Raw genomic sequence first — 8,814 nt, 5'->3', positions numbered from 1 at the left:
ACAAGCCTGAGCCAGCCCGCTGGAGGACGAGAGGCCACGTGCATGAGAATTATGCAGCCCAACAATTTCAGCCGAGGTCATAGGCGTGTGGAACAGCCCAAGTTGACACACAGCTGGCCACAGACACAAAAGGAAGCCCAGGCAAGACCAGAAGAGAGTTGCTCATTTAATTCTAGACTAAATTGTCAACCTATAGAATCATGAGCAAAAGAAACGCCTTTTGTTTTAAGCCACTGAATTTTGGGATGCCAGCTAACAATGCAGAGGCTGAGCACTAAAAGAGCTAGTTCTTTACCATTTCTTGGGATATTGGGAGCACTAGGCTTTAGTGGCACTGGTCAGCAAACACACACAGACAGGAAAGGGTACATATGGTGACTAGTAGCTGTACCAGGTGTGTCTTTGGGGATATTGCTGCTGTCTCAGCACTCAGCAGTAACAGGAGGAGACAGAGCAGGGGCAGAACAGAATAGATAGGAGCCTAGGGGATCAGTCCGAGGAGTGCTCTTCACACTGTCTCCAGGGACTCCCAGAAATACAGGAGAAATATAAAAGGGTTGGAGGGCTCACAGATTAGAAGTGACTGCAGCCAGACACCACATAATTCAAATATTCCGTATGAGGATATGCTTCCTGAAATGTTTTTTTACCTTAAATAAGAAATTTTAACTTCCCCAAAGACATTAGAAATAGGAAGTTTTCATAAATTTATTCCATGTGAATTCTTTCAAATAGTGAAAAACATCACTAGACCATGGTTACTTTATTCTTCCTCAAAAGAGTTTGTATTTTTTGTCTTTGGGGATAGCTAAGAATGAAACGTGAGAAATGGGTGAAAAGGCTGGCAGCATTTATCACGTGTTCTTTGCAAACACAAATAAAGTGTACAACAACAAGTACTAGATCTGGCCAATGGATGGTGGCCAAGCAGTCATTCTGTCATTTCTGAGCTGAAGCATTTGATTCTTGGTCTAAGACCCTCCATCTTGCTTGCCCGCCACACTGACGGGGGCGGTCACTTGTCCCGGGTGGCAAAGCTGCAGAACGGTTCCTTCCCTGTCTGCCTGGATCACTGAGTCACAACAGGGAGGGCAGCTATCCTAGACGAGACCCGGACCTCCAGTTGGTGCTGCACGAATGTGGAATCAGCTTCAGTGGTGTCAAGCCACCGAAGCATTGCCTGTTCCCGGAGCATTCCCAGTAAATAAATTACAAAAATGAGAAAAAAATTGTTGTGCTATTGTCAAATGTAGATTATTGTATGGTTTAATTTCTGGCAAGCGAGATCTAGTGTTCAGAGGAGCATCCAAGAAACTTTAGGAGTATGAACATGATAATGGGAATTTTATCCATTTGGCAGAAGTCAGAGCAAAATTTGATAATATTATGGCAGAATGTTTATGAATAAGGTAAATATTGACACCAAATAATGTTGCACCTTTTCAGAGGGTAAAATCCAAAGCTAAATAATTAAAATTGTAGCAGATGCAAGGAATGAAATCAGTCTGAATAAGGTAAGAAGAACTAAACATTGCTCATTATTTTGGCTACAAAACTCAATGTTGTTGTATTCCAGACACAACCCCTGCTGAATATACTTGAATAGACAACAATTTTTGTTAGACTTGTAGATTCCTCAAATGCAAATGTTTCTATGTGTAAACCAGCTTGGGGATTTTTTTTCTCAGGAGAAATGCAATGAGACAACTGGATAAGGACTACAGACATGTTAGTAGACCATTTACAAAAACAATGAAGACTAAAATCACAATACTGCAAATATACACAGAAGATGAGACAGACTGAAACAGATGATTCTAAGAAATAATTCTAGGGCATTTTCCAGTCCGGGACTGTAGATATTTTAATCCCCCTAGTGAATGGTGAGATAAAAATCTCTCTGACACCACTGAATGTTTTATACTATCTTGGATCTATCCAATTGCTTTTCAGTGTCAGTGAAACATTGTGTATTAAAAACACATTTACCAAACATCAGTTTGAGACACTGTCAAATGCATGCTTGGAAATTTGAGTTTATGCTACTATGGCACTAAAAATTCAGAGACTCTAAGCATTTCTTGTTTAGAAAATGTTGGTCTATTAATAAAGACACAGATTATAGAATTCAAGCCAAAGGTAAGCTTTCAAAAATGTTATACTTATTTGCTCAAGATTAATTTGGCAAGATGCTTTAAGTGAAATTAGTGCAATACCCCAAATACTACAAGAGCTGAAATTCAACATATCGCCATAACAGGCACCCCTGCAGATAGGTGCTGGGTCAGGGGAAAGTGTGTGAGTTTCCTCCTGCTGGAGCCCAGAGCAGGCTGTTGTATCAGGACGCAGGTGAGAGGGTGTGGCTGAAGCCATCTTCTGGGAGGAGACAAGCCTTCCTTGAGGCATAGTAGGCAGGAGACGGACCAGGAGGGGCCTCTGCTTTAGGGCCTTTGCCACTGAGGTCCTGGAATTTTCAGGTGCTTTGGCCAGTGGTCAGGAATCGTCTCTGCACAGTCCTCTGTCAACTCTGGCCTTTGGTAAAACTTCGTCAAACTCCACAGCCTCGACGCCGATTCACACTCAAAGCAGGAAGTGCAGTGTGTCCACGCTAGCCTGGGAAGCAGTGGCCAGGCAGCAGGAGAGCACGAGGGATGCAGTGAGAAGCAGTGAGGACAGCTGGCAGAGGTGACGAGCCGCTGGGCACAGCTTCCCATTTGGGGTGCGATTGCGGTGACAAAAAGACAACTTATCACTACCGTACAGGGTGGCTGGTCATGTTCAACTCAGCCATTTTAGTCCAGTTTCATAGATTTTTTTTTTTGAGTAATTTCTATGCGCCAGGCTCTAGTGGAAATTCAATAGGTACATGAATTAATTTAATTCTCACGGTTATCCTATCAGTGTGCCCATTTTATAGATCAGGAAACTGAGGCCCAGAGAGGTTATATTATTTACCTGCGGTCAAATTAAATAGCAGTCAGAACCTTAACCCCAGCAGTGGGCTCTAGAGTCCCCTCTCTTAATCAGGGTGTGATAGAATATGGGTGCTACCTTTATAAGCAAAGGGCTCACCACAGTGTTTGGATTTTTACCCCTAAAAGAAAAAAAGAAAAACCACAAGTTTTCCCCCAAGAGATAAATCCAGAACCTGCTACCAGCTTGAAATTGACTTGTAACTGCTCCTTCAGACCATCAGAGGTTCAGGAATGTTGGCATCCAGCCTGACACCCTTCCCCCCCGTGGAGTCACACCGCCTTTCCAATGACAGCTGCATCTTCTCACCTGTCTCCCTGCGCAGACTGTGGGCTTCTCTATCTCCCAGGGTGGGCTGAGAGCCTGGCAATGCCCCACAGCTGGTGGGAGAACCTGCTGCTGCCCCTCACCAGAGGGAGCAGGGCCCTGCAGACCTGGGTAATCCCTGGGGGAAAAACCTGGGAAACTGGGCAGGGCTGCGGCCACACCCCCACTGCACAACGGTGGTGAGGACTCGGCCCATCTGGAGCCTGAAGCCCTGCAGTGACACTTGGAGAGTAAAGATTTACTTTCTATCTCCACCAAAGCTCTGGCTATCTTAAGGCGTTATTTACCAAAGTCAAGGGAAACCAAAATTAGGGTGACCAACTTGTGCCAGTTTGCCCAGAACTTTCCTGGTTTTAGCATGGAAAGTCTCACATCCTGGGAACTTCTCAGTTCCGTGCAAACCCAGATGGTTGCCGCCCTGATCAAAGTAGAAACCAAGGGCTTCTCTTTTTCCCATGGACTCAAACCTGGAAGGCCTACACCCCACATTTCTCCTGACCCACAGAAGCCAGGAGGTCCCCAAACTGTCATCGTCAGGACCAGGCTATGGACTGGTACTCCCTGTTCTCCATACAAGGGGACGTGACATCCCCATGGAGCATTAGAAAAAGGCACCGAGGACACAGCCCCCAGCTCCCATCTGCACGTTCCCATCTTCCCGGAGGCTGCAAAAACTTGGACCCGGGAGATGGAGATGCTTGGCGGCTACAGTCATTGCCGGCCGCGGGCAAATTGTCTAGCTTTCACATCTTTGCGTGAGATGGCACTATTCCCCCTTCCTTCCTGACCCACGTGGCCCAGGGCCAGCACCGCAAGGCATTGGCCAAAATGCTCTTCTCTGTGATAAAAAGACCACAGGGTTAAATCAGTGAGTTAATGGACAGGTGGCAAAACCTTTGGCATGATATGGCCAAGACCAACAAGAAGCTGTGACCACCACCAAGGTCCTCTCTGTCCCTAGTGATTTTCCAGAGAGGACTTGGTCCTCAGCACAACTGTATCTAATGAACAGATATTCATTGTATACAATCCAGATTCCATCTAAGGATATAAGTAAATAAACTCTGGACCTTCAGAGAAAACAAATCGCCAGTCCATCAAAATCTTTAGGGTAAATTAGTCCAGCAGACTGGATGAGAGACACATTCTGTGACTCACCCTCACCCGGAGTAAATAAGGGAAGATTAAGCACAACTTGATTGAATCATGCTGAAGCTTGGCATGGCTCAACAAACAGATCGGCCTGAAATCTCACATTAGGAACACATAATCTCATAAAATTTATGACTGCTATTGCTCACCACATATGTTTCTGGGTTACTGTATGTTGCTTTGAGGAAACCTCATCACTGGGGTCTTGAGGGGCCGTCTGCTGCTCCACGTCTTTCAAGAAAAGAAGACGCCTTCCCGGCTGACGCTCTTTGGCAGGGTCCTCGGCATGGCCCAGCCACTGCAGGAATGGGGACCGGATGGGATGTTGGCAATGGGGGAAAAGGCCGGCCCTGCACTGTGCCCTGAGCAGGCTCCTTTGCAAAATCTGTTTGAGACGCTGGTGGGGGACTGGCAGGCAAATCTTTCTCCCGTTGAGTTGTCAGTTTCCTCATCTGTAGAAGAAGGTGGCAGAATTAGATGATCTCTAAGGTCTTTTCAAGACTTATGTTCTTCTGGTCTACAAAAAAGAGATTGAAGGGACAACTAATATAAGAGAAATCAGAACCAAAATGTCATCAACTGAGATCCGTAGAGGATAGGGGTGCAGGAGTGTGGGTGTGGTTTTCTGAAGGCGGGGATGCGTACAGGAGGCTATAAATGTGGGCTCTGAAAATCTGGGAGGAAAAGAGAGATGGCCAACTGCTTTAAGAGGCATCTGCTGGCCAAACCTAAAACAGTCAGGAAATAGTTTCCGAACGTATATCACCACTCCACCTTCCACTGCCAATTGAGCCAGCTAGGCCTCTTTCCCCTCTGAGTCCAAATGCAAACTCAAGATTCTTCCCAATGTGAGAGCCGATCACCACCCATCGGATCCGCAGGTGAGAGAGAGCTACTTTCCTATCCGAATGGCCCTGGGGCTCCTCCAGGTCCAAGATCAGAGATTCCAGGTCTGACTACAGAGATTCAGAATAAAGAGTCAGCGAGAAGCAGAGCACAAGAGAGGGAGTGATTTCCCTGCGGTGAAGAGCCCTCACCTTGCAAGAGATGGTGACTGGTCCAGGGACTCCAGTGATAAAGAGGTTGGGCCCCATAAGCCCTTGACTCACTTGCTAGAGCCCCAGCATGGAGCAGGAGACTCTGGGCCCCCAAGGCATTGCTCCCAGATGTCCCCCCCCAGGGGAGCCCTCATGCAGAAGCAGCAGGTGCCTGCTGCACTGAGGTTTCCCTCAACTCCTCCCTCCCCGCACCCACCCCGGGCTCTGTCCTGCACATTGGGCCTCAGCAATCTCTCCCGTGCTCTTCCACGCACTGCCTGCCAGCAGCCAGGCCTGACCCTTGTGACCCGCAGGCCCTCTTCCAGGCTTTCCCCGTTCAATTTCCAGCACTGCTAGCTCCATCCAGAAAGAGTTTTGAACAAGAGAGTAACATTATTCTTTCTGGCTTGTTCATTTCCATTATGATTTTCACAGCCAATTCCAGTAAATCTGCTACACTAAAAGTCCCTCTTCATCATCCATGTTCTTCTAAATAACCATAGGTTTAATTTGAAGTCTACTTCTATTAATATTTGCCTCTAAAGAAAAAACATTGTTTTGCTTTTTCCTGATTGTAACTCAGTTATTGCTGGGGACCAGTGTGCCCCTGAACATCTGTGAAATGTCTTGTGGCAGACCGTATTTTCCAAAATGGCCACAATAATATTTTCTTTGTGGGGGGATTTATTTAATTAATTTATTTATTTATATGGAATTTACTGGGATGACATCAGTTAATAACATTATACAGGTTTCAGGGGTACAATTCTAAACAATACATCATCTGTATATTGTATTGTGTGTTCACCACCCTGAGTCAAGTCTCCTTCCATCACCATTTATCCCGCTATACCCTACTCTACCTCCCTCCACCGCCCTTTTTCTTCTTTAATTCTTTCACCCAGCCCCCAACTCCCACCCCCACAATATTTTCATTCCACATGCTCATTCTAAACTTTGCAACTCCTGCACCAAGAAATGGAGACTGTTGTCTTTGTTTGTACCAGGGTGGGCCTTTCGGCTGCTTTGACCAACATAATGCAGTAGAGGTGATGTGACTTCCAAAGCTGGGTCACAAGACAATACAGCTTCCACCTGGCTCTCTCATCTCTCAGGACACATGCCTTTGGAGCCATGAGCGACCAAGGAAGAAGTCCGGCCCCTCTGCAGATGCCCGGCCAGAGACACCAGAGGGAGAGACCACAGAGCGATAGAGAGGAATTCTTGAGGAGCCCCAGCTCTTCCAGCCCAGGCACTGACACACGGACGGGGAAGCCTTCCCAAAGACTCTGGCTGCCGTGCCCTCTGAATGCCACTGCCAGAGGGACCCCCAGTGAGACCCACGCAGCTGAGTCCAGTCAATGCCCAGAACTTGGAGAGACAATAGTAAATGATCATTGTTGCTTTATGCCACTGAGTTTGGAACGGCCTGTTGTGCAGCAGTCAATAACCAGGACGACTCAGCTCAAGCTCGAGCAACTCTACGCTCCATGGAGTGCAGCAGGCTCGTTGATGTTTCTGCTGATTCACCGTGCATTGTTTCCTGAGATGCTGCTTCTGCCCTGCCTCACTCACACCGACCGTTACTGAAGTCCGACCCCAGTTTTAGTTCACACGACAAAAATCACTCACATCAAGCATTTGAGTGAGTACAGGGCTTCAGGGGAAATTTACGGTCACGTTGCCGCCTCTTTCCCCACCTCTTCCCACTCTCGCCCATGTCTCAGGGCTCTCTGGGAAACCAAATCCTTCTCCTGCTCTGAGGAGTAACTCAGTAAGCCCTGAGCACCTAATCTAAAATTTCTACACTCAAGAGCATTAAGAATCCAGCCTTTACTGGACACTGTTGAGTTATAGGTGGGCAATTTTCCTTATGCTCATGTGTAGTTTAAGAAAAACATCGAAGAACACACAGATAAATAAAGGAAATTAAAAGTCATCCTCAAAGCCTGTTACCCAGAGAATACTCCTGGTGACGTTTTTGATAAGCATCCTGTCGGCACACCGCCACAATTGTATGAAAACGGAACACACCGTTCTTGCCGTTCTGTATTTTCCCAAGGCATCGTTAGTATTAACAATGGCATTACCATTTATTTAGTACCTGGTATGTATGCACTTAGCAGTTGCATAAATGTAACGCCATCGAAACCTACTACAACCCTGAGGTGTAGGCTCATTACCAGCACCTTTTTTCCTAAGAACCTATGACAGGCAGAGCTGGGGTCGGATCCGTGGTCCCACTAAGCCCAGGACCTGTGCTCTTTCCACTGAACCATAGGCTCCGATACGAATCCTTTCCCCAAACCTGGGTACCACTGTGGAGAGATTCTCTGGCCCTGCATGTCTTGAGCCACATCCGATGTCCTGACAAACTCCTGTCTCCTCCTTCAGAGAGCCAAAGGGATCGGGGCTCTCTGGGGTCTGTGGGTGGCTCATCTGCCTGGAGGGCTGAGCCCCTGAGAGGAGGGAAGTTCTGGGCCCTGCAGGAGGGGCAGGGCCTGACCAGACAGGACCCCCCTCTGCCTCCACATCCACATGACCTAGAGGGCCCTGAGAGTCGGAGGGTGGCCGCAGGAAGTTCAGCATGTGTCATTTGCCTCCTCTCACCGGGGAATGTTTATCCTGAGTGGTGGAGGCTGCATCTGTGCAGGGCCAGCGGGGTGTAGAGGACATGCCTTGGAGGCAGTCTGTTCTGTTCCCCCAGCCCTAGAAGCAGCGTGTTCTCTGTCAGCCTTCCCTGACCAGCACGTTTTCCCAGCAGAGCTCCGGGAGACCAGCATCTGATCTGTCAGGAGTACCCTTCCAGAGGGACCCAGGGTGGGGGCCAGGGTAGAAGACCCCACACTGAGTTATCCTAGCCCCAGAAGAGGGAGGGACCGCCTCCAGGGAGGGCTTGACCTTTCCTTTGACAGCTTTCCTGAGCTAACTGGGAAAGAGAATTTAAAACCGAGTTATCGGTCTGTCTTCCAGCTGTTCCCGCAGCTGCTGACACTTGAGGGAGGCCAAGGGCAGCTGAGTCCTCTCCCAGATCCACTCCCACACTCGCAAGCCTCTACTTGAGGGTGGGCCCTGCCTTGTTGGAGGCCCCCTTTGCTGCCAGAGCTGTCAGACACTTACAGTCTGGGGAGGAGTTCAAAGTCAGGCTCGGAATCTATAAGCCCCAGGTTTGAATCCTGGCTGCCCATTTGTTAACGGGCCACTCTGGGCAGTTTGCTTAACTTCTCTGATCCTGGGCTCGGCCAGCACCTTGGTTTGGTTTCCCCTGCAGAAGCAGACATGGAAAGAGAGGTTCTACTGCAGGTAGCTTCACTGGGAGGTGATC

This window comes from Desmodus rotundus, chromosome 8 (assembly GCF_022682495.2).
Source record: "Desmodus rotundus isolate HL8 chromosome 8, HLdesRot8A.1, whole genome shotgun sequence".
NCBI lineage: Eukaryota > Metazoa > Chordata > Mammalia > Chiroptera > Phyllostomidae > Desmodus > Desmodus rotundus.
This window is presented reverse-complemented; position numbering follows the sequence as displayed.